Raw genomic sequence first — 27,963 nt, 5'->3', positions numbered from 1 at the left:
TAGTGTCAAAATAGCTAAAGTATTTAGTAAATTACACGTGAAATGAATCATTACATATGTACCTACCCGTACGTAATTTACTTACAATTTTATACCTATTAGAGCTGTAGTAACGACAAACGGTGTATCGGTACTTACTAGTTACTAATCTAAGCAGTACTCGTTACTACAGGATCGTTACGTTACTAGTTACTTTTGAATGGCCAAATACTTATTGAGTTCTGTGCCAGTGATTGTTGCAATTTTGTTGTTTATTTACAGTGGCAACATTTTTGCTGTTTTTCTTTATACTACCAGTGTAACTACAAACATTTTACTTTTTTTTACTTGGAAATACCTCACGGAGGGTAGTCTGCCCTTGGTGAGGTCGCCGAATGGGTAACATAAGATTGAATTAATTGACTGACTAAAAATTCTAAGACGTCTCTTCGAGTTATTTAATTGCCGACTCTACCTCTCTGATTCCCTGTAGTATTATTGTGTTTCCGTCCTGTATACATCCTGTCCCCCTTCGGCCTGGAGGCTGGTTGACTGGCTGTTTCGCCATCTTATTTTTAAGCAGGGTGCTAGACTAATAGTTTGCGAGCCATAAAAGTGAAGCATGTTGTCTTTCTGTCCTCCAACAATAACATAAGTCGCTACAGTCCTAAGTGTGGTGTAATCACATACTTACAGTAACTATGTAGTTATAGTACCTAAACAACTATAGTCTCTACAGTAACTAGTAACTCCAACAATTCCAAAGTAACGACAGACCTCATTAATATAGTTACTGTACTAGTTAGTTTGTATGGGTACCTACCGTTTGTAACAGCTCTAGTACATATTAGTTTTGCCAAAGCGTGTAATTATTCTTAGTACAAAACGAAAGAATTGAATTTTAAATATAAACAGTATAACAGTCTGGAGCCAGTGTCCTTATGCAATACTATTTATATTGCACTAATAAATAAAACGGTACTATATTTATTTTATCGTGTTTTATTTATTGTAGTTACAAATTTGCCGGGCTTTCGAAGACACCTTTCTTATACCATGATATCCTTCCATTTCATTTCTTAAGTGTGTCATATATGATATATGCGATATCGAATTTCTTTTGTTTTTTTTAAAGCTAGGCTATTCCCATAACTTTAATAGATACTAGATTTAAAGACAAACTTGCTGTTACTAAGTATCGTTCAGAGAAATTCAATGGTTCTTTTATAACTAAAGGATATACTGGAATTGCCTGTAAATACATTTAAAACATCTGTTAAATCATATTTATTGAGAAAAGTCTTACTAAATGACTACATTTACTCACTATATTATTATGACAAAAGTGTATGGCAATACATAGTTGTTCATGCACGGGATTTTCATTTAATTATAGTCATATACAACCTACGTAAATACACAATGTAATTAAACTGGCTTTTAAAAAAAAGAAGTTGAGTTTCTTGACAGTTCTTCTCAATTGTATCATTATACTAAACGGTACGGTTGGGAAAAAATATTAATACAAAAAAATTGACGTTTATCAGCGGCTAAAATTAGTAAATTATTTGATATCATTTAAAGATATCTTTTTGTGAAATTTTATTATCCATTATATGCGTTGTTTGTTTGATATATAAAAAATATAAATATTTTTTTCTAAACTCGTATCGGTATGAAACCAGTGCGTCGGATACGACACCTACCTAAGCATGTCATGGTCGCCATATAATCGCCCACCGACAAGCGTGACTTCATTTGAATATTGTTACACAAATACATTTCTCACTTTACATTTATCCTTTCGTTTAGCTGTATTGCATTTACATACAGATAGGCCGGTTTACTTGAGTTTTATTTTTGTATGGATGGTTAGGATGCATGCTCGCTTGTGCTAATGGTATTCGCTGGCGGGATACTAGTGGAAGATGAGTCAGGTGAGTTAGGTAATCGTTGCGAATTGACCTGGAATTAAAGGCAATGATTTCCGGCGATGACAGGTGGATGTCGATGTGACTTTATTCATTGATTGAGGCTATATCTACTTTATCACTAAAAATATAATAGCAGTATTATAAATGCTGACACTCCACAACGCTACCCTCCAAGACCACTGGTAAACCCCCAAGGGAAGCCTTGATGGTTGGAAGTTGGGGCCTCGAAGCCTCTTTCCCCGGCAAAGGTTGTAAGCCTTTTAGGGCAGGAATTAAAATACGAAAAGGAATTAAAATAAGAAGAAAGTAATTATTACAACTAAACTTATCCTAACTTAAGGATATTAGTGATAGTGCCATACTTGGGTACATTTATTTTTGTTTTTTTTCGTTTTGTATCATTTCATTTTGTATGAATGTGTGTCAATAACGTGTAAATCTCTGAATTTGTCATCTATCTTTTGCAACAGATTGGATATAGATTATCTATTACCTAAAAAATTAGACAATGTCACGGGTAATTGTCTGTATTCTTATAATTTATGATTATTACATTCATTATGTCAGCTGTTTTAATTATACAACGTACGCTATTCACTTCCTCAAAATGTACCTACACCTAGCAAAGAAACTGTGGTTTGATTGAATAGTTTTACGTTATGAAATAATGATTTGATCAAAGGTTACATACACGAAGGCGGACTATTGTATGTATGGATACATACATACTCATACATCCCATACAATTATGTTGTCATTGTTGTCTTGTGACCGTGGTCGGAGATGCTGAGGTCAGATATAACATTGACATTAAGTTAGCTATTAATTAGGTTCTCCAAGTACCAAGTTCAACATATAATACTAGATATTGACTGCCTCACTGGTCTAGCGGTTTAGCACATCGCCTTACTTCCGATGGTCACGGGTTCGCTTCCTTGCACGATGCTAACATTTGTATTCATGAGTATGATTGCATTGGTTGGTATTTATATAAGTAATCTAGTACTCACAACACAAGCTCTAAATTAGTCTTCTCGCCAATTCTCAGGATTGAAAATCGAATATGAAGTAGTTTTTAAATTGTACAAATTCTTATATGATCTGGCTTTGAACTTATTGAATAAGTGGAATTTTCTCACACTTTCAATAACATGCGATATGAATGCAGCCGACACTAAAGGAGTGAATAACACGGAAACTGACGGTGAATAAAGGTGAATTATTGAACAACTCTTGTGAATAGCTTGAAAAAAAATCGAAGTTATACTATGCCAGTAACATTTTTTTTTCTTAATTTGAAAACGGAAATAATTATACCTAGTGCAGCGCTAAGTTCTGTTACAAATTATTATTATTAATATTTCAGCAAAATAAAAAAAATATTCTAGTCGAAATGGCTACCTTTGGCTTTTATTTTTTATTTTATATTCTGTTATAGCAAGATATTAAAGGTTTGTACGTACAAATATGATATATATATATATATTACAGAATTTTAATCTGTTTGGCCACGAATAGTTATATAGCATTAAGCAATTTAAAATTCGAATAATTAAAACGTATATTTAAAATATTGATATGCGTAAAATATGTAGATATATATATTTTTATATTTAATAAGAGTATATGAACAACATCTCTATTAGCCAATATAAAAATAAATTATTTGCAATATTACGGAATGATTTCTAAAAATGTTCTGGTAATTAATTTACATGGAAGGCCTTCGAATCTTCTATTTTAGGATAACATATCAAAACTACTGCAGCTATCATGCTTTAGGCTGAACATAACACGAAAGCAAGAAATTCGCCCAAACATGGGCGAATTAGGAGTACCCATAAGAAGATTCTATACATATATATCATTATATCTCTCTAGGTCTCTCTATTTTACTAACCTATTATATACCTACCTTTTGTACCTATTATTATACCTATTGGATAATACTTAGATAATACATAATATTCTACTAAAGTCGTTCAAACGTCATCACGCAATAATTAAGCCTAACAGCAGGATAAAATTCCTTGACAATAAAAAGCATTAGTTACTTTATAACCTTAGTTCTGACGACGAGCGAGGGATTCTATCGAGAAAACCTGTTTGTTTTCTTGACAAACTTTTAATTGCCTATAATAACGCACCATAACTCTAAGATTATTCGCCGTTGCGTGTTTCGACCTATTTGTGGAGACCTGGCTGACTGGTCTCGTTTCCTTTGCTTATGGATAATTTAAAAAATAACCATACAGCTATAAGTCACGATTACGATCGAATCGAAGAATATTATTTTTTTACATCTATATATAGATTATGTTTACTGTGTCTGAAAATTATACTTAATATTGTTGATAAATGTAACAATGAGTATGTTTGATTGTTGCAGCTTGATAGAATTTGAAAATGGCCAAACTGTTGATTTCCAATTCTTAAAAATAACAATAATAACAAATCATATTAAAAATATGTTTATATAATATAAAACAAATTACAATTCGACTAGGCTGTAGTAGGTATTGTATTTTTGGCTGTTGACTTCTAGCCAATTCTTAGTAAATAAAAAAAAGACTGACTATCTCTATGCCTTATTGTTTTTTTTCTTAAACAGCACTTATCACCTTATTTATGGGGTTTCAAGTATAATGCGTTACTACAGCTAGGTACTATGACATTGTTTTTTTTAATACGTAAATATGTGTTTTATCAAAAGAACTAAAGAGCGGAATAACTGCGAATTACTTCGAGTAGTTCGCCTTTGGGAGTAGTCTTCCGAACTAGTTAGTTTTCAAACTACCTAAGACTAGTCCACATTGTGAAATTATCGGGCGTTCGTATCACGTCTCGGCTGTATCGTTAGTTAACAGGTTGAACGCATCGCACCGCTACTAGAGTCGGGGTTGCCAGTACAAGGATACGCGTACTGAACCCAGAATTTAGTCTCGTTTATTTATTTATGTTACATTGCACAATTACTAATTCATTTATACGCATATTATATACGCACCTTTTTAGGTATAGCAACATGGAAGAGAGGCGTAGGAGAGAGATGTAAATATTCTTAAATTCTGTAGTATCCCTTATTTATCAACATTTCTTTTAAACATTCGGCAATCAGTCATCATTTCGTATATTTTTTTGATAGTGTAACGGTTCAGTACACCATCTTAATGATGGTGTGCTGAGCGATGGTGCCGAAGGTCGCTAGTTCGATTCCTTGCACGGTACAAACATTTATTTTTATAAATTTGATTATTGGATTGGTCAGTAGTTGTTTTCTACGTATATTATGTATTTCCAAAACAAAACGTATCAGTTGTCTAATACTCTGCTTAGCTTGGGACTAGATGGCACTATGGTGAATTGTCCAAGGATATTAATAATATAAAGTTGGCAACCCTGACTAGAGTGGTCTAATCATAGACAAGCTCTGGAGTGAGGAGTGGTCCAACCACTTCACTTCCGCGAACTTACTAAGCGGACGTGTAGACACTATGATTGTAATCAAACCATAGTTACATATACGCAGCGTAAGGGCCACAGTTTATATAAAAAAATAAACTATTTGTAACTAGCAATCTTCCCTAGCTTTGTATAGATACATTACAAATAGACAATGATTTTGATGTCGACCATTTTGCTTTCACAATCTATGAAGTCTATATGTTAAGGTTATATGCTAATTTAAAAAGTTTGTGATATATTTCCTAACAATTAAAACGTTCATTTCAATAAGATTAACATTAAAATTTTGGGTTACGGCAATTGATTAGACTATTTACTTTTGAGCAAATTAGAATAGCATGCTGGGGGTCACTCTATTCTCCCTAATTTGAGTTTAAAAATGACTCTTTATTTTTGTAAACATGTACAAGCTCATTTGAAAAGAATAAGAGCTGAGTTTCTTTTCAGTTCTTTTTAGTTCGAAAGGACTCCGAATTGACGGTAGATTTGACATATCCTAAGAGTCTGTAATAAATCTACATGAATACATTAACATAACTACATAATAACATTTTGATTTTATTTTAACGAATCATGTGTTATTATGTGGTAATATATTTCATAACTTAATGGATATTATTATTTTGTTTAAGTCCGCTACCTTTTGTTTAATTTTGTTTCAGCTGAAATGATAATGATAGCGGAATTAAACAAAATAGTATAAATCCAAATAGTAACGTTAAAATGTATTGTAAAAGTTATAATATATAGAAAATAATATGAACTCTTAATGAAAAATTGAATTTCGATTGTAATGAAGTATGTGGAATCTTCATAAGTTCTTAAACTACTTCTATTTTCCAGTTTTCTAGTAATTTCTTCCCTCTCTCTCCTTTCGCAGATAATTAAATTGTAGATATAAAAAGGAACACAGACAAAGAAAGTTGGAGAGATCTATAGTCATAAGTGAAATGTTGGCAATTAGTAAAAAAACTTAAAAGACAATACACGATGTCGAATGAAAGTAATCTAAACGACACAATATGTGCACCCATTGTTAATTTCGTTTCATGAGAAAATAATATCGTAATGAAATTACCTTCGTTCGTGTATTACAATTTACTTGAGTCGTGAATTGTTAGGATTATTAATTAATTGACAATGTAACACTGACTGGGAAGGAACTGATAGTAATGGGAATTCGTAGTAATATATAAAATATATTTGAAAAAAATATACAGATATATAAAATATAAGCTGTTCCCGCGACTTCGTCCGCGTGGAATTTAACTTTAATTTTCTAAAATAGAAGTAGCCTAAGTTACTCCTTACTACATCAGCTACCTGCCAAAAAAAGTCCCATCAAAATCGGTCCAGCCATTTCAGAGATTACCCGGAACAAACAGACCGACAGACAGACAGAAAAAAAATGTAAAAAATGTTATTTTGGTTTATGTACCGTATTTATATTCATATGCATGTAGTAAAAAAAGGTTATTTCAATATTACAACAAACAGACACTCCAGTATATAAAATATATTGAACTAATATTATAAACGCGACAGTTGTAAGTTAGATGTTAGTTTTCAACTTAGATAGATAGATTAGATAGTTAGATAGATGTTTGTTCTATCACGTAAAATCCACTGAACGGAATTTGATGAAACTTTACAGAAAATCAGAATAACATAGGCTGTAAATTTAAGGCGAGTGAAACCGCGGGAGGGCGGGTGAAACTTCAATCGAATCATACACACAATATCCTAACGTTGGTTAGCATATCGGGTGTGAGGTTTACCATGTCGGGGCTCTGTTGGAAGTTGAAAGAGGTTGACTGAGGTCAGGCTCACCGTGGTAAATTTTTCTTCCTTAACCAATTACTATGAAATTTGGCGTATACTCGTATGTAGTATTTGGAAGGAAATGTGGCACGTTTTAATATGGCCAATCATGATCACGCAGAGGAAAACGCCGCGGCCGGTAAAATCTATTTCCCATTTTACAACGAATTATTTTATTTGGTTATATCCAGAGTGAACTGGTTTAGAATATGTGGGTCACCACAGGGTTACCAACCTTGAAGTACCACATAGTAAAACAAGCTTTGTATGAAGAATTAATATTTTGAGTCTAATTAATTAGTCCTAGTTGATAGTTTGTATTCACATATTTCAAGTTAAAAATGTTAGTTACAATGATTATTTAAAATAGCAACACGGAAAATTTCTTGCTTTTTCTTCTTGTGATGAGACAGATTTCCGAATCAGTGGTAGATTAAAAAAATATAATGATGAATGTTCAAAAGAGCTTAAATGAAGTTTATTGCTTCTATTTAATAAATTTCTATTTATATTATATTTATTAAATAACTTCTATTTAATAAATTTCTTGCTCTTTCTTCTTGTGATGAGACAGATTTCCGAATCAGTGGTAGATTAAAAAAAAATAATGATGAATGTTCAAAAGAGCTTAAATGAAGTTTATTTGAATACAGCAATTCTATACGAAATCTGAATAATCTCGTACATCATATTACCATATTTCGTAGGTCACAATATCGTAAAAAACATTTACGACGATGAACTTGCTACCATACAAAAACATCAGACGAAAATGTCTTATATGTTCTAGGATCCTTGTACAGTTGGCATCCCTAGACCGTTGCGACCAACGGGTCTAGAGCTAAGGTCTAGAGTTAAACACCATAAGTTGGAACAAAGTGATATAATTGCGACCTGGATCTGTTTAGTTGTGCTGTGCAAGCGTGCTTTACCGTTGTTGGGGTGACATGACCGCAGTTACTGTTACAAAAGGTACTCTCAAGTTCTCAACCAACTGCAAAAAGAAGGAGATGCCGATACGACTATGTTTTTTTGCATGTAGGTTTTATATTTTGTAGTTTGATATTCTCAGTGCTCTGGGGTTAGGTAACCGCTTAACTTTCAATGGTTGCAATTCTTCGGACAATATAAACATTTGTATTCATGAGTATGATTGGTTGTATTAGTCTGGGTAGCACATATATTATGTATGTATTTACAAAAAATCCATCTCAATATAACGATCAGTTGTTTAGTACCCATAACACAAGCTCTGGTTACCTTGGGACTAGACGGCTGAGGATTATCTTGCGTTGTTATTATTATTATATAATTTATCATTTACAATTATATGTTCAAATGTGAATGATATAGTAAGTTCATGAATGTTTTTTCTTTATGTTATATATATTTTTGTCTTCTAATAGTTTGTAGTAGAAGAATATAAGATAAGTATAGGCTACTTTTCGTCCCGATCAAGAATAGTCCAATGCAACTTAACGGATTGAAGCGTTTACCCGAAAATCTTTTTTAAAAGTCTCCTGGCTGATCATCATAGTGAAAATTTTGTGTATATGTAATTTTTAATACCTAATCATAAAGAAATTAAAACAAAAAAATGAAAAATAAAAAAATAGATAACACTCTATTCTCAAAGCTACCGAGTGTATGTCACCGAGTGAATTTATAAAATTCTCGTATCACAGACAAAAACTTATGAAATTCTTGTATCACAGACAAACATTTGTGAAATTCTCACACAGCACAGTGTGTTCTGCACAGGATTAGATGCAGTACTATATAAAAAACGTCTTGTGAAATATCTTGCATATTTAAAAGGTACATAGTAGGTTGACGTCCGCCAAAACCAAATACCTCGCGTTTCGTTATTAACATAACATTTGACCCTGTGACCCGAGAATTTATAAAATTCTCGTCTCACAGACAAAAAATTATGAAATTCTCATACAGCACAGTGTGTTCTGCACAGGATTAGATGCAGTACTATATAAAAACCGTTATCTGAAATATCCTCCACATTTCAAAGGTACATAATAGATTGACGTCCGCCAAAACTAAATACCTTGCGTTTCGTTATTATTTGTATTACTCAGCGTTGCGTAGGCGCAGCGAGTTGTCATGAACACGGAACCAGTTGTCGGGGCTTCGATTAACGTTGCTTTATACCATGTACTGTACAGCTATTATTTAATCTATAACCATTCGTCAATTTTAGAATCTACGTGTTTTTCTTCTTACGATTTATTTGACGGCCTCGGTGGTCTAGCGGTTTAGTACACCGCTTTACTTCCGATGGTCCCAGTATCGACTCCTCGCACGAGTTCAATTTCTCGTACGGTGCAAACATTTGTATTTATGAAAATGTATATATGTGTTTATTTTGTTATGTAGTACCCAAATTACAAGCTCTGCTTAGCTTGGGACTAGATGGCGCTGTGTGAATTGTCCTGTGATATTATTAGTACTATTGATTTGCAGTCGCATTAAAAAAAACAATAAATTTCAAGGCCATGCGGTCACTTTCCTTTTCTGCCGATAAGTGACTCATGTTGAAATATATCCCGTCCCTTATTACCAAGGGGATAAGATCGAATTTCAGCAGGTGATTTTATGTTTATTTTGGACGGTTCGGTGAGAACCGGCTGTCGAATGTTAAAAAAGTCACATTCACAGGACCTTGTTGACGTTAAGGGCTCACAAAAAGTGGGAGTTTTGGTCGGCAAGTTGATTATGGAGATGCTAACAGCCCGGTTCGATTCCAGATTCATGAATATGTATTTAATTTTTCTACATGAGCCTTATACTGTAATAATGGGTTTTGGTTTTTAACTAATTGCAACTGAACGACTATGAAAATGTTTAAAAGAACTCGTAATATCTAACTACGAGTATCATAATCTCTGTTTCTGTTCTGAAATTAAAAACAGAAATGTAAAAGGTTAAAAACATAATAAGAGCACGGACTTTATGTCTGTGGAAAGAAAAAAAAAACGAACATAATCTCATGATATATAATCTTCAAAACAGTTTCATTATGAGTACTTTCACTATATCAAATCTTTTAAGTATTTTATATTATCTACTATTTTTTATTCCAAAGCATTGAATTTCATACAATACATATAAACCGTCCTCTTGAATCACTCTATCTATTGCTGAAAAAACCATAACAATCCGTTGCGTAATTTAAAAGATTATACGCGAACAGACAGCGACAGCGACTGTATTTTATACTATGATTTTATACTATATATAAAAAAGTGGCAATTTATTATTATAATGAGAATGATTAGTGTACTATGTATTATACAACCCCATATACTATAAGTATAAAAAGATATATAAACGAGTTTTTTAAATAGACTAAATGTATTAATCTTATATCAATACTAATTTGCCGTATGTTTGTTTCAGATATCGACCGTATCGTTTCTAATGTCGCCCGACACAGGGGCGTACCAAAGGAAACGTTATATATACGAGGTAAATACCGAAATACTCAAAAAATTATTAAATTACATTTTTTTAAAGAAAATTTCGAAATAGAAATAAACTCGCTGTCTCTCTCTCTCTGCCTAGCCATTTCCCATTTTATTTGGGGTCGGTTTTCCTAGTCCTTCTACGCCAGGCACATCTGTCCTAGGTCGTCGAGTCGTTTATTTCGGTTTTCTTCTGGTAGATATTGATAACGGACTGTCAAGTTAATAGGGGCGTATTTGGGCCCATGTTATATTACAAGACTCGAAATATAAATAATCTTTATTCAAATAAATTTAAACTAAATATATGCACTTTTGATTAGCACATTTCTTTATTCTACCACTCATTTGGAACATAGACTCGTCACAAGAAGAATATGCAGTAAACTTGCGTGTTGTTCTTTCGAATAAATATATATATAGTTCAGAATTACTTTTTAAGAATGGTACAAACTGGCAAATAGTAAACATAAATGATAGTGATAGTGAAACCATGTCATTTTTAAGTAACGTTGGGTGAAAATAGTGACTTACAGTTCACTATTAATACATAGATTTAATATTAAGATATCATATCACAATAAGTTAATTTATCGAAAAACTTAGCTTGAGGTATACTTATTTATAAGCCTATACTAGATATTGCCTGTATCGTGGAAGTTAAAGCATACAATAGAGTAATATATATACACTTATATAATAAATAACAACTTTAATTATACCTCAGACTTGTTCCCGCATGTGTTTTGTATTTATTGATCACAATCAATGTACAGCAAAAGTAAAATTAAATGACACAAAAGTTACGAAATATCGCTCGTATTATCAAGGTAATAAAGTATAAATCAGAATTACAAATAAGCTTATTAATAATCGAGCAGAACAAAACAAATGTTTACCAGAGACAATATAGAAAGAACGGCCGTGTCGCTTGTCTATGTATTAAGATTTATGCGCGGACTCAACTGTAATTTTGCTATCTTTTTTTATGGTACTCCAAGCTATTTTTATATGGGTTTTACTCTTATATTGCAGAACATGAATATAATGGGCCTATTGACTGGATGAATGCTCTTGTCTTAGTACATAATATTTCTGTAAAAAGATATACAAGTGTTTGCGCATGGTCAATTTGCTAAAGTGGTCATGAGAAATGATGAGAGATAAATTTATGTACAGACTTAAAATGCTAAAAGGATAGTTTATAGATTAGAGAACAATAATATTAAATAGCAACACACAAGTTTCTTGCTTATTCTTCTTGTAATCAGTCAGCTTTCCAAATGAGTGGTAGATTTAATAAAAAAATGTTGTGTATTCAAAAGTGCTTAAATTAAGTTTATTTGAATAAATGATTTTCTATTCTATTCTATTCATATATTCGGCCTCGGTGGTCTAGTAGTATAGCGCACCGCTTTACGTCAGATGGTCGCGGTTTCAATTCCTCGCACGTTACAAATATTTGTGTTCATGAGTATTATTTAATACGAATCTAAAACTACAGATTTAATAATTTAAAAACATTTCTGTGACTAAATTTGAAAATGAGTTTGTTACAGTTTCTTTTGGAATGGAATTTATCTTCATGCGTTACCGCTCACATAGTACCGCGCCGCGAAAATAATGTTAGTAATAGTTTAATAATAAATAGTTTATATAATTATGCAATCATAGCGTAAACAATAAGAATAATTATCCTCGAGATATTTATAAACGGCTGTAATAATATTATTACCGTAGGGCACACCTTAACCTGTAATTACTCGCCGTAAAAACCTAAAAGCCTAAAGAAATACTTGTGAGGAATGTCCATGTAGTCGCCTGGAATCATTTCGCTAACCGACTTTACATGCATTTCTATTTTTTTTTAATACAGATGCGCACACGTGCGTGCCCGATTGCGTGTAAAAACGCGTAATCACCGACAATTTGTTTATTTCCCTAACGCATACGCAGACTAGTTTACGTGTTTTTACTTTGTAGACGAAAATATGTTGTAAGTAGTTGATAGCATAGGGTTTGGTTTTGTGAAATTCATTAAAAAGTATTTTATGTGTCAATCTTGTATATGCTTTATGCACACTTGTTGTTTTAGGTAATTTTAATCACAACCGTTTTTACATTTTAAATCTTAATTGAATCAAGTTAAGGTATCTTTTTTCATGTACGTCTACTATAGACACTTATGATAATCGTAAGTCAAATGCCAAGGGATCTAATCACCATACATTTTTTTTTAAAAAATATTGTCACTTGTTTATTCCTTTTTTGTTTCATAATTTCTTCGCGTCGTTCTTTTAATTTGGTTTTAACCTATACATTTTGCGAATTGTATAAATATTTTACAGATGTCATGTTTTCCATTGTTTTTTTTAATCATTACACAATTATAAAATACTATCTGCGTCCGCGGTTTCACCTACGATAAATTACAATATAAAATTAGCCTATGTGTTTTTTTGAAGCATAATCTATAGTACTTTAAAGTTTCATCAAAATACGTTCAGCAGTTTTTGCGTGAAAGAGTAACAAACATCCATACTTAAAAACTTTATAATATTATTAAGATTAAGATTAGATACAAAAACTCTACATAGTACATAGTACATAAAAACACCATATAGTACATAGGTATAGGCTCCTCCTTATCGAGTGATTTTTCACTTTTGCACTATTAATTTGGCATGAAACTTGAAATATGTAATGTAGAACATAAGTTATGTTAAATATGCCCATCAGAAATAAATCTCACGGAAACGATAAACGACAGATTTGCTCGGACGAAGCAGTTAATCATAAAGAAATCATAAACGGCATGACACTTACACGTAATTGCTTACGAGTATAATTTGCTATATTGTGTTTTGAGCCAAAACATTTTTCTTTCGCATCGTCAAATTGAAATTGTAATGTATGTATTTTCTTTCATGCTATATTCTTTTCTGGACCAAAATATTTTCTTTTGAATCCTCAAATTGAATTTGAAATATAATATACACTCTTTCACCCAATTATGTACTGTAAATAATTCCGCGTTACCCCTTAAATATACGATAATTTGACGTAACAACGTGTCCCTTCACACAGTGCAATAATCGTGAAATTACGGCAGTAATACGCATGAATTACGGCCGTAATTCGTATAATAACAGGTGTAATTCGAAGTTTACTTTTCGTTTTCGAGTGCCGTTCAATGTTGTCGAGTAAATGGCCTCCAGGTATCACGACGTTATCTTTGACTGTGTACACGATATGGATTGTTAAATAAAAATGGACATACGGGCGTAGTAATTAAAGTATAAATTACAGGATCTTTCTGCTGGTTTCAATTGTAGATCGTATTGGTAGGTTATAGAATTATAGAGCGAGATTTTTCATGATGAAACTGATAGGTCTAATTTTAAATCTTTGGAATGTCAAATAATTAGACGGCCCTCCTGATGGTAAACGGTAACCATAACCATCGCCTATATACAAGAACAATCTATTAATAATATCTCCGGGCAATTCACAAAACGCCACCTAGTTCCAAGCTAGGCACAGCTTATGTCCTCCAGCTGCCGCAGTGGAGGATGATAAGGTGAACATGAGATCAGATCAGTTAGCCCATCGTGACAAATATTGAATTTACCAAGAAATTATCGAATTTACCATAATGATTTCCAGGAGGAACCACGTGGAAGTCAACCTGACATAATACATTGCTAGCAATATATCGAATTTACCAAGAAATTATCGAATTTATCATAATGGTTTCCAGGAGGAACCACGTGGAAGTCAAGACATGGTACATTGCTAACAATTGGGTCAACAGTTCAAAATATCTTTGTTCATGTAGGTCTATTACAAACTCTTATGATATGTCAAACCTACCGGTTTGAGATTTGAGATATCATAAGAGTCAGTCAGTCAGTCAGTTCGGAATAATTTCGAGATGAGAAGAACTGACAATAACTCAGTCGCATTCTTTTCAAATAAATGTTGTATATGTTTACAATAATACATTATATATATTTAAATTCAAATTTGGAAGAATAGAGTGACCACCATCATATGCTATTGCAAAAGCCAATAATCAGTGTTCGTAACTCAAACAGTCCAGTCCCCAGACCAGTCCACACTACTAAACCCCCCTTCCCCCCACCAGTCTCTCTGTACCAACTGCAATAAACTCCGACAGCGTACAAACATCAACTCGCACGGAACAGTTATGTAAATAACTCGCATCGGAGCAGGGTTGCCAACAACAAAAAATAACTACACACAAAGTGGTCTAAAACCTTAAAGGCCTCGGTAGTCTAGCGGTTTAACATACCGTCTTCAACTCTGGATGATTGCGTGTTCGATCAATCGCACGATGCAAACATTTGTATGATGACGTCGGTGGTCTAGCGGTCTGGCACACCGCTTTACGACCGATGGTCGCAGGTTCGATTCCTCACACGGTACAAACATTTGTATTCATGAGTATGATTATTTGTATCGGTCTGGGTGTTTTCTATGTATAATATGTATGTATTTACAAAAAAAATCTATGTATTTGTATTAGTTATCTAGTACCCATAACACAAGCTTTAGCTAGCTTAACTTGGGACTAGATGGCGTTGTGTGAATTGTCCTGAGATTATTATTATTATTGTATTTATAGGTATTTACAAAAAATGTGTATTACGTGTGAAGTACCAATAAAACAAACTCTGTTTAACAGGGTCTCCAGCTATTTTGTTATGGCTACACGGCGTTTTTATTATTATTGACTCTACTCTCTGTCCTCACATCTCATAGTATTTTGAAACATTTCAGTAGGTAAGATTCACATTTGTACGACGGTCAAATACCTTATATTTTTCTTTCTTTCTTTCTTCTATACCTCAGAAATATCTTAAATGTACGTTTGAGATGAGGCAACATCCTATATTGCCTATATTCACACATAGAATTGGCGAGTAACTTAATGCATTAAAATTATTTATTTATATATACATGTATGTCGATAGGTTTTGAATATCTGTGAATCTTTAGATTATACAGATACCTACATATTTTTTATTAAAAGACACATGCAACTCTAAATTTCATCCTAGTACCATGGACCCCTATTTTTAATATTATGTTGTAAGGACAGACAACAGCTGGGAGAGCTAATTTTTGTATAAATTATAACTTTACAGTCTAGTGTATTAGTCTGCGGTACAGAACCGTTAACTGTTTGGTTGTTAGGAGTATCAGGTTATGTTCAATTGGTCAATGTAAACATCCACTGTTTGCTTGGTATACTTTGAATGGAATTGTTTAGACTGTTTCGTATCTGTTTGTTGTTAGATATCTGATATCTACTTCCTGGAGGATTTACTTAGAAATAGGACAAATATATGAGTAGAATAAGCGTAATATATTTATTATACACGTAATATATAGATTTATTACATAACGTAATAGGGTCTCATCTGTCCTGACAAATTGGATACAACAATAATAAATCAACCTTCATGGTTGTAGATTTATGTGTGTAAAGAAAACACACGATTTCGTTCCGAATTATGGCTCTGAACGGTGTAAAATAAATAAAAATAAAGTTATTGAAATATAAATACCAGTGGCACTCAATGAGGAAATAGCCATTATTATTGCTAAAAGTTGCATATAGATGGCGTGATTGGTATCGATGGAATTCTTCATAGTTTTGCAAACGTTTTAAAAAACAAAACTGTGTTTTCAAAATAGTTTAATCCATTTTTAAAAAATTATATATACATGTTAAAATGAAATAATGCGTTTAGAAAAGTAATTTTCATATATTTGCTCATTTTGTTATTTTCCAGTACTTAATTACACTTTAATCAGTGCTAATACGGGGCTCAATGTTTTCAAAATGCTTTCATAGATGGCATTGTTGTCATTTGTATCGGCCTAATTAAATGTCTTTTTTATATTTTCCAATAATAAGCACTTAATATATTATTATTGTAAATTAAACATATAAAAAAAGTTTAAGTAAATTAAAAATAGCCGAACAAGCAAGTAATACTATTTCCAATAATACTTATGTATGAAGTGTTGTCATATTAAAAATAAATACATGTATTATCGATTTTTTTGAATAATCGATAACAGGATTTTATCACAGCGCATTATTCGATGATGCTTTTAATGAGTCGTTGTGAACAGTAAATTTTCATTATTTTGTATTAAGTATAGCAGTGTTCCGTTTCAAAGAACGGAATATAGTAGTACATTATTAGTGTCGTTGGTTATTTACATTTGTACTGAAAAATCGATTACATAATAATTTAAAATATCGAGTACGAATCGTAGCTGTCTTCGAATACTGGCAACTGGTAAGATTAAAATAGTTTTAAAAAAAAGAGAGAAGTCGACCCTAACTCGAATACCATAAAGTTTATTTTCCTTTCTCATTAATATCATAGCAGTTTGTTTTTAACTTGCGTATGACTCTGTGGTATGATGTTTAACGTGTATTGTTATTGTACGGTGCATACATTTCAAAAATTATATTTGAATGTAGGTACAAACATTTCTTTCATACATTTCACACATGTCAAAAATTATCTTTTAATGTAGGTACATACATTTCTTTCATACATTTCATACATGTCAAAAATATCTTTTAATGTAGGTACATACATTTCTTTCATACATTTCATACATTTCAAAAATGAACTTTTTATGTAGGTACATACATTGTTTTCATACATCTCATACATTTCAAAAATTGTATTTTAATGTACATACATTTCTTTCATACATTTCATACATTTAAAAAATGAACTTTTTATGTAGGTACATACATTTCTTTCATACATCTCATACATTTCAAAAATTATATTTTAATGTAGGTACATACATTTCTTTCATACATTTCATACATGTCAAAAATTATCTTTTAATGTAGGTACATACATTTCTTTCATACATTTCATACATGTCAAAAATTATCTTTTAATGTAGGTACATACATTTCTTTCATACATTTCATACATTTCAAAAATGAACTTTTTATGTAGGTACATACATTGTTTTCATACATCTCATACATTTCAAAAATTATATTTTAATGTAGGTACATACATTTCTTTCATACATTTCATACATTCCAAAAATTTCATACATTTCAAAAATTATCTTTTAAGGTAGGTCCTTACATTTCATACATTTCAAAAATTTCATACAATACATTTCTTTCATACATTTCAAAAATTATCTTTTAATGTAGGTGCATACATTTCACACATTTCAAAAATTTCATACAATACGTTTCTTTCATACATTTCAAAAAGTATTTTTTAATGTAGGTACATAACACCCCATGTCAGACCCCTTATATTTGGAAGAAACTTAAAAATAATGCCAAATATATTAGATGAATATATTTTTAATACGAATATTGTTTTATTTTTGTTCATCAACTTTATCCCTCACTAACAATACTAGTAGTAGTACATAACCTGGTTTATACCGCTAAAGATATTGAAAGATATACGAGTAATTCAGAATATTATCAAGTTCAAAATAAGCACACATTACTTGCTTAGATAACAGAGTAATATTACTAGTAATAAAAACATTTGTAATACCCATATGTATACTACGTATGTATAGTAAGTACTTACGCTGCGGCGCCGTGAGACTCGTCTAAGTACCTCATCTACTCATCTACGCGCGGTAACCGCGCCGACCGACCAATAGGAGCGCGCCTCTCGTGTTTCCAGAAAGTTCGCGACTAACGGACGATATTGTAGTAAGGCAATGAGTGTCCCAGTGATATCATTATAATATTTTCTCGTTAAATTTTATTGTAATATACACAATTTCGCACTAATGAACGTGTTACCCCGTTACACATTTCTAATAATGAAAAACCTAGACCGACCCTGTTCACTTAATCTTACAAGATCTGACTTTAAAAATTACGATATCCTCATATAGCCTTTCATTTCCCCCTTGTCTACCAAATTTCAATTAAATCAGTTCAGTAGTTTTGGCGTGAAAGCGAGACAAACAGACAGACTGAGTTACTTTAGCATTTATAATATTTGTAAGAATATCGCTATTAGAAATAGGGTTTGGTGAAAGACGGGTGAAAATTTAGGCGTGTATGTATTTTCAATGTAACATTATAAATAAATAAAAAATTGTCCATAATACAAAAAAATATTTTTTCGGGGTAGGCCACCCCTATGACTTAGGGGTATAAAAAATAGATAACAACCCTACCTCAGACCTGGCAAGTATACATATCAAATTTCATCAAAATGTGGGAGAAATATGGCAACTAACACTGTGATACAAAATTTATATATAAGATATAGCGGAATTCTCATTAGGTAAAAGAGGGGTACATCGTAGAATACATGAGGTATATACCAGTAAATTAATTGTAGCTAAAATCAGTCTCATACATATAACGATTGAAATAAAAAATCGTATAGCCCGATTTTGATACGTACGAGTATAAACGTATCAAAATCAGGCTATACGTATAGCGCAGACGCGTTACAACATATCAAAAAACATTGGCACATAAGCCATATCTGCAGAGTGTCGGCTAACGATATTATACCTACACATTTACATTGAATCTTGAATCGTCCCTAATGAGGTACACGATACAGTTACCTACATATCTATTATATACATATCTTTGCAAAACAGATGTCATGTAGACTGAATTGACTGCCATCTATTTTGATGCTTTGTTACTAAGCACCCACTAGTAATCCGAACTGCTTCAGATCTAGCGACATCTAGCGGCTACGGTGGCGAAATAAAATAGCCCGAAGAATAGCCCGAGTTAGGAAGGAACCATTTTCTTGTATGGGATGGGGTATCTGTATGTAATATTATGTTATCTGTGATAAATACCGTATACAGACTCTTTTCTATTTACAAATCCCAACAAATATCATTTCTATATATATATTAAACTGTGCTCGTGACTTCGTTTGCATAAAATGGTGATACTTATAACCTTTCATCTCCCATTTCAACACCTTACAACCTTTTCTTCGCATTCAAAAGTAGCCTATGTCCTACATTAGGGTCTAGACTATCTGTGTACCAAATTTAATTTAAATCGGTTCAGTAGTTTGACGTGAAAGCGAAACATACAGAGAGACAGAGTTGGAATATTAGTAAAGATAAAATGAAGCGGTAAATTTGCTTACGTATCGCGTTGATGTCTTTTCTATGAAATTTACTAATATCAGTAATAGCGTATAACAATTTAGTATGAATTTGATAAACAAGCAATTTAGTTATGATTACTCATTAGTTATACGGGAGGTCGGTTTTGTTAGTTGATCTTTTCTTTGCATTATTCATGAAATCTATTCTTTTTAATAAAAAAGGCTATCCTTTTTTAGTACCTAATTAATTGACTTAGTACCTATGTAGTAAGTCAATTAATTAGGTACTAATTTAAGTCTTAAAATAGATATATATGTGTGAAGACGACTATATGGACTCATTTATGGTATAATAGCGATAATCGATACAAGTTATTTGAGATTACCTATTACCCGCGACTTTGTTTGCTTTTTTGATATAAAAGGTATTCAGCCCTCGTAATATCACATATTTTAATTAACCTTCGTTAAACTGTTAGTCGTGAAAAATTAACAATATGTTTATTGTTAATTTCCATTTATACTATCAGTATGTAATTATCTAATCATATCATAGAGATATATATACATATATGGGGAGTTAGATTAGGTTCTGAACCTGGGCTGGGAGCAAACAGACTTTTTACAATTATTTTTATTATTAATATAGAATGAACGAAAATTTATTTATATAACTTAATTGTACAACTAAGAACCTACAATTAAAAACCTTAAAAATATAATATAATAACTAAAATATATTATCAAAAGGAGTCCCTTTAGGCAAAGTTCCGAAGATACTGGCAGCGTTCCCTCGATATATAGAATAATGTATAAAATATTTATAGGGGCGTAGAGGGACTACGTATGGGAGGGTATGGGGAGATGTCCCTCTCCCGGTGGTAGTATCTCAGTTATTAAATACAGTTACAATATAATAAGACAAAATTTTCAGAGGAGGAAGCGATAGCAGGCGACGGCACGCTCGTAGTATCCCCTCCGATCGATCCCCCATCCAATTCAAACGGGGATCGAAATTACGACGGCCTGAGCCGAGGTTCGAACCCCTAGCGGTGCCCTCAGACTAAAGCCGTATCTGTCACGCGGAAGTTGGCCTTCAGTCGCTCCATAAGGCCTTCCGCAGGTTTGGAGTGCCATCTGCATTCACCCCCTATCGTCCGGTGAAGCTGTAAAGGCCAACAGCATTAGAGTAGTCCGAAAAAAAAGCTTTTTTTTCGGACTACTCTAATGCTGTTTTTTTTTTTGTTTGTTTTGTTTTTGTTTTTGTTTGTTTGTCCAATGGTATGGTATAGTATCTCTATATAGTTTGTGATTACAATGCAAGTGTATATTACACCTGGCATTTACGTCTCACGTACTGTTACACACATTAATTAACTTATAATGAGAGGAAGTCGACAATCAACGCTAAATGGAAGGATGTGTGTATGTGTATTGCATTTGAAGTATTTGAATAAGCATTTGTTATAAAAGGACATCGTAGCTGTAATATTACTTAGTACTCGTTGCTCGTGTAACTTATACCATGTGTACTATAGCATGGTACCGGTGACAGTTTCATAAAAGTTTCGTTTCACTCTTAAAAGTTGCCGCGATTTACAAATTATGACTTAGTATTTCAGCTGTACTACATTTGTAATATATTAAATTATTAACTTAAATGTAGCAATTGTTAAATGTGAAAATAGTAACTTTTTTTTATAAGTAACTTATTGGAGTAATACCTAAAATTTGCAGCTTTGTACTACATATTGCGATAGCTAAGAAATAAAGGAGACAGAATATAAATGAATGTTTTATTTTACTTAAATAATAGACAAAAATGGAGATCCTCGTTGTTCTTTTTTTAAATTGTTTGAAAATAGTATTCTGTTAACAGATAATGCAAGGACTTACAAGAGACACACAGAAAAAAACAGTTGAGTTGAGACCCTGTTCTATATTTGAAAATAGTATTCTGTTATCAATAATATTTTTTTTTTACTTAAATAATAAACAAAGAAACATTTATCTACCGACCAATAACCATGATTATATACTGTTTTAAACTTGACGCGGTCATTATTTATACGTATAATTAGTAAAAATGCTGCCGAGATGAATATCGAGCGAGTTCCAGTAGTAGCAACAAACGAAGACGTGTGAAGGTAGACGCATATGTCTGCCCATAAAAAGATTTCATTTTCCATCTACCCGCTGCTCTTCAGTTTACCCGTGATCATGGTGGTTGAAACACTACCGAAATATCGGGAACTCAGCAAATAAATATAAAACGTGGTAAGATCCCGTGATTTTTACTAATTATACGTATAAATAACCATTATTTTTGGGAAGATAAAACTACATCCATCCGTTGTTGACACTTGACACGGAGAATGCGACAAGACTTACCATATGTAGTCATCCTTGGTCACCATGACGTCATACTTTCAAGAGAATGACGTCACGTTGTCGCAACGCTGGTAACAAGTTGCTATACCACTATTTTAAGGTATAAAACTTTAAACAGTATAAAATTATGAACTGCAGTAGCTTTATATGAGTATAATCGTAGATATATGATGTTTAAATATAAATATATGCCAATAATGTATGAAATGGTGTTAAGTTCGCCATATGCACCTCTATTTTTTTGTATTTGCGCATTAAGTTTTTATAAAAATATATATAAAATAAATATTAACGACCTCGGTTGACTAGCCGGTTTAGCGCACCGCCTTACTTTTCATTGGTCTCAGGTTCGATTCTTCGCACAGTACAAAAATTTCTATTCATGATTATGATGTTTGTATTCATATGGATGTTCCCTATGTATGTTATAATGTATTTACAGAATGTACAATTGTGCTTATTATTGACAAATCTCTTACCTCTAGAAAAATTGACTATTTTTAGTAGTTATCTGATATACATTGATTAAATTTATTACTGTTCTTTCCAAAGTTTGACTGGTAGTTAAAACTTGTCAGAGATTAAGTCCGCCCTTTTACCATGTTTTATTTGGTCAATAAAGTTATTTAAATAAAAAAAAAGAGGGTTACCTATTCTAATGAATTTTATTTAATTATTGAAGAGTCAAAGTTTTATTTATAGCCATAGCCAAACTTGTCTTGTTTCCAGGAAAGGCGCCGAATGTAATCAATAACCATAGACTGAGTTCAAACACTTTTTTATTGTTCTTGCTACACTAGGATGGCGTCACCGAAATGATTCAGTTCCGGCGACGGATGTATGGCTGATGGATTTAAAGTGGCTTTTAAAATTTAAGTAACATTATTCTTCTTTTAGATTTAAAGCCGAACTGTTGTTATGTAGGTAATATATTATTTTAAACCTTATTTTGCTATTATAACATTTCCCGTAATTGATTTGGCAAAATCAGCCCCAATGAGTAAATAAACACTATGTTTTAATGTTTCAATGGTTAACACTGCTCTATGAGAATAAATTAAATTTAATCTATGTAAAACTGCTTGATTATCTAACAATAATACCATATACACCATACACATATTATCATGTGATTCCACAAGAACTTGAATAATTAAAAAAAATCGATCTAACTATAGGCTTATGCGGATAAAACTTGTACTGAATCTATGTAAACAAAATACAGTATAAAAAAATATGTTATCTGTTTCGTAAAAACATTATTTTGTTGTTATTGACGCAAGCCTTTCTTGAGATATATTTTTTAAACCAAGAATATATTTTAAAAATAGAAAAAAAAGTAGGGCGCTAATGACATATAAGGAAAATAAAATGAACCTGGTCAATATTTGACAATCTAAATTTGAATTTCTTTTTTATCAAAGATCTAATGGCTTTTCCTATAGATCGCAAACATATATTGTAAATTATTTAAACGTTCCTACGGGAGTTGCATAAAAAGTGTATCTTGTAAATTTGTGTGTATATGTCTATAATATAGTCTACAAGATTATGCTCTGACACTGTGTTTACCGACTTATCTATAATGAACCCATTTTTATTTTATTTTTACGACGTGCCAAGCTGAATGCACGTGCGTTGTAGTGTTTGCTGCTCGCTTTTTTGCTTCTCCGACAATTTATAGCGTTAAAGATAATTATACTTACACGGCGCTTACCACAGGATGGTCAATGCAAAAAGCATGCAAGCGATATTGTGACGTACTGCTATGAGATATGGTCTATTGTGGTTGGCGTATAAGATGACGTTAGATCTTTTCGTGGATTTAATAGTTTAATGATTGAATTAGACGCTTGCTTAAGTTTTATATGTTAAATTAACTTTGAGTCTCTTGTTTCAAAGTCGGTTTACACATTTTTATTTTTTTTATCTTTTTTATTATATATAATTAAAAAAAGTAGCTACTTTGCACTATAAATACTTCGGTATAAATACTCTTAAACAGTAAACAATGCAGGTCTTGTTACTTGACGCCAGTGGCAAGTGCATGTCGCGCATTACAAGCGGTGCACACGACAACCGTATTACCAGATTCGTGATTTTTTCCACCAAATTTGGTGAAATTACGGAAACCCATGTGTGGAATTGTGAAGTGTAATACATACATTGAGTTGGAAATTACTAGGTTGTATGAGTTGTAAAATAGGTTTTCAAGTAGATCTAAAATAATACTAGTTTTCTGGCTAAGAAAAGAGTCCGGAACAGATTAAAATATTAAAAATAGAGATGATAATAATGGAGCTTTTGCAACAACACAAATTGATATAATAATTTATTAATGGCTGATTCTTTATAAAAATCATCACTAAAAAAAGTAATTGGGGGCATTTTTATTCAAAAGATTTAATTTAGGGAGAATTTGGAATAAAATTGGGTGAATACTAAAGTGTCTGCTGACAACACTTTACAACGAGGACGGCGACGTGTGTGTACGTGCTTGTTATTTCCGATACTTTGTGTAAATCTTTATTTACAAGATACGTCCCTTTAGTTTCGTTTTAGATAATATATTACTACTAATTAGGAGTGGCTGTCGCCTTCAATATAGAAATAAACAAGCCCCCCGACAATAAGACATTCGGGAAAATATTACTTAGTTAAATGTAAAAAAAATATTACAACGTTTGCCGTACAAGGACAATAAAATTTTCGTAACTCAATTGTCACATGTAACGGGAACCGAAATTACGACATCTTGAGCTGATGTTCGAATTCCTAGCGGGTTCCTCGACTAAAGTCGTATGCATCAGGCAGGAGTTGGCCTTCAGCTGCTGCATAAGTTCTTCTGCGGATTTGGAGTGCCATCTCCACTTGCCCCCTATCGTGGAGTGAAGTTTTAATGGCCAGCTGCGGCCAACATCATTAGAACGGTTCGAAAAAAAACTCGCATGTTATATCGTCGCTACAGTAGTTGTCCGATGTACTCATGCATTGTTTCGTAGCTTCAAACACGTCAAAATGACATCATTCCACAACTATTGTCCCACAATGTTTGATCGGTGATCAGTATTGCAACGTTGGCCTCAAGTTCTAAGAATATATTGAGCTTGTTTAAAAAGAATATTAATAAGGCATTATTCTTTGATGAAACAAACTTCTTGAAAGTAACAATACGACGGCCTCGGTGGTCTAGTGGGTTAGCACCCCGCCTTACTTCTTATTGTCGCGGGTTCGATTCATCGCACGGCACAAACATTTGTAGTCATGAGTATGATTATTTGTATCGGTCTGGGTATCTTCTATGTATAATATGTATGTATTGACGTAAAAAATATATGTCTATGTATTTGTAACAGTTATCCAGTACCCATAATACAAGCTTTAGTTAGCTTAACTTGGGTTTAGATGGCGCTGTGTCCTGAGATTATTATTGTAAGGATGAATGTACCTACTTTGTAGTATATAAAAATTGATTATTATAATAATCGAGATAGTATACACTCAAATGTGTCAATCCTTATATACTTACTTACTTACTAAAATTCATCCTTACATTATTTTAACAATGACAATGTTATTTGTGTACCATCCATTGTGTAAATAACATATTTAATATAGGGATATCCCAGAACAGGCCTGCCTATAAACTAACTAGCTGTGCCCTCGGTTTCACTCGTGTGAAATATATTATTGTAAAGTTTCATCAAAATCCGTTCAGTAGTCTTCGAGAATCGAACCCGCAACTGTCGGAAGTAAGGCAGTGTGGTGAATCGCTAGACCAAAGAGGCCGTCATAAAATTATACAATGTATGAACCCTTAACAATACTTTAAACGTATTAACAATATTTATATGAATGTCTGACCTTCAACCAAAGGATATGCCAGATCCGCTCAAATAAAAAGTCAGTGCATTAAAAGTCAGGGCCTCGTTATATTTGCAACAACTTTTTATAACTTCTCGTTCAATTAACATGACAGTGTATACAATAAATATTTAAATCGACATCCATTATTTAAGGCAGCTATGTCAAAAAAATTAGAACAAAATATCGAAATATCATCGCATTTGGTCCTAAATAAATGTGAGTTGTCCTAAAATTATCTGAAAACACAGACAACTCATGGAAAGATATAGAAATAGTAATCAGCATATTCTAAACTAGTGTAAAATCGTTTTTTATATGTCTCTGCGGCATGGAATAATCTGATAATTCAATTCAATTCTAAATATCTTTATTCATGTAGGTCTATTACAGACATATGTCAAATCTACCGTCAGTTCGGAATGATTTCGAGATGAGAAGAACTGACGAGAAACTAAGCTCGTATTCTTGTCAAATTAATATTAACATAAAAAAAAAACAATGCCGCACACCGCATATACCCAGGAAGGGTTAGATTCAAATATACTTATACAGCGCAATTATTATGTTTTTTTATTAATATGTTTACCAGAAAAATTTAAGTAAACAAGGTTCTGGTAAACTTAATAATTTCAGTTTAAATTATTAAGTTTACCAGAACCTTGACAGTTGGGTATGTGTGTTATTAAGTTTATGTATGTATGTTCATATGTATGTCTATATATATTTGCATGTATTATATTAGTTGTGGTGTCATATGTACCACCTACTCTTTTTCTTGTATCTTTACCATCTACCTAAAGATCAAGAGATTGCTTAGCGATGAGGCCGCCTTTTGTACTCATCATTGCATATACATATGTTTACATTAATCAATATTTTCTGTAACTGTTGCAAAAAAGTGTAAAAATAAAATAAATAAATAAATACTTACATCAGTGAAATTACAAGGTGCAGGGTCAAAACCTAGGTGGTCATGTAAATGAGGAAGGCTCTTTTACGACTGTTTGTCTCTCCGTGTTCATGAATTTGTTTGACGATGCGGTCCGCATCGGCATTTTTAATTAGTTATTCATACAACAATGGCTTCGGTTCTCACACCCGTAAAACACATATTATTGTTTTCACTCGACTGCGTAAGGCATACATAATATAGACAATATTATGATGCGACCAAAACTATTACACATACGTACATAATATAATGTCATAGACAATAACTGGTAATTTTTATTTCATTTCACTCAGTTGTTTGTTTTTAACTATTGAAGTTATTTAATAAAACAAAAGATTCTCAACTAGACTATATTTTTTAGTTGCTTGGTATTTTTTTAATTTATTATCCGTTCCTCTTTAAAATATTAGTAGGAATAGATTTTTAAAACTTATATACGCGTATCTATATAAACTAGTGGTGACACAGTGGTCGGAATTAATTTGAAAACAGACAACTTTGTACAAAGACTTCCTCTGTTAGTTTTTTTAATAATAATACCATATATATGTACTAGCTATGCCCGCGATTTCGTCAACGTGTTATAGTAACCTTGACCAAATTAAGAAAACATATTAAATTTAATTCATCCTCACCTGTGTACCAAATTTCATTGATATCGGTTCAGTTAGTTCTGGCGTGATAGCGAGACAGACAGACAGTTACTTTCGCGTTTATAACATTAGTAAGTCTGTGTTATACTTACATGAATTAAGATATTTTTTGTTATTTCAATCTGAAAAGAATCACAAGCAATATCAAATCAATTAATTATCTGAAAATAAAAAACTTAATGACACAATGCGTGAATACAAGACACACTCAATTTATGATAATGTTAGGGAGTATTACGAAGTTCTCAGTTGGTTATTATTAATTGTAATAAAACC

The 27,963-nt window shown here is 32.3% G+C and overlaps 1 protein-coding gene across 1 annotated transcript in view; it reads left to right on the top strand.

Moving 5' to 3' along the window:
• LOC131850371 (uncharacterized) overlaps positions 1-27,963 on the top strand; it is a 116,207-nt gene that overhangs the window by 24,286 nt on the left and 63,958 nt on the right. Inside the window, exon 2 of the mRNA XM_059200589.1 lies at positions 10,614-10,682. The gene's annotated coding sequence lies outside the window, so the exon portion shown is untranslated. The remainder of the gene's footprint in view (positions 1-10,613; positions 10,683-27,963) is intronic.

This window comes from Achroia grisella, unplaced genomic scaffold (genome assembly GCF_030625045.1).
Source record: "Achroia grisella isolate CSIRO2021 unplaced genomic scaffold, CSIRO_AGI_Agris_v1 utg754, whole genome shotgun sequence".
In the NCBI taxonomy this organism is placed as follows: Eukaryota; Metazoa; Arthropoda; class Insecta; order Lepidoptera; family Pyralidae; genus Achroia; species Achroia grisella.
This window is presented reverse-complemented; position numbering and strand designations above follow the sequence as displayed.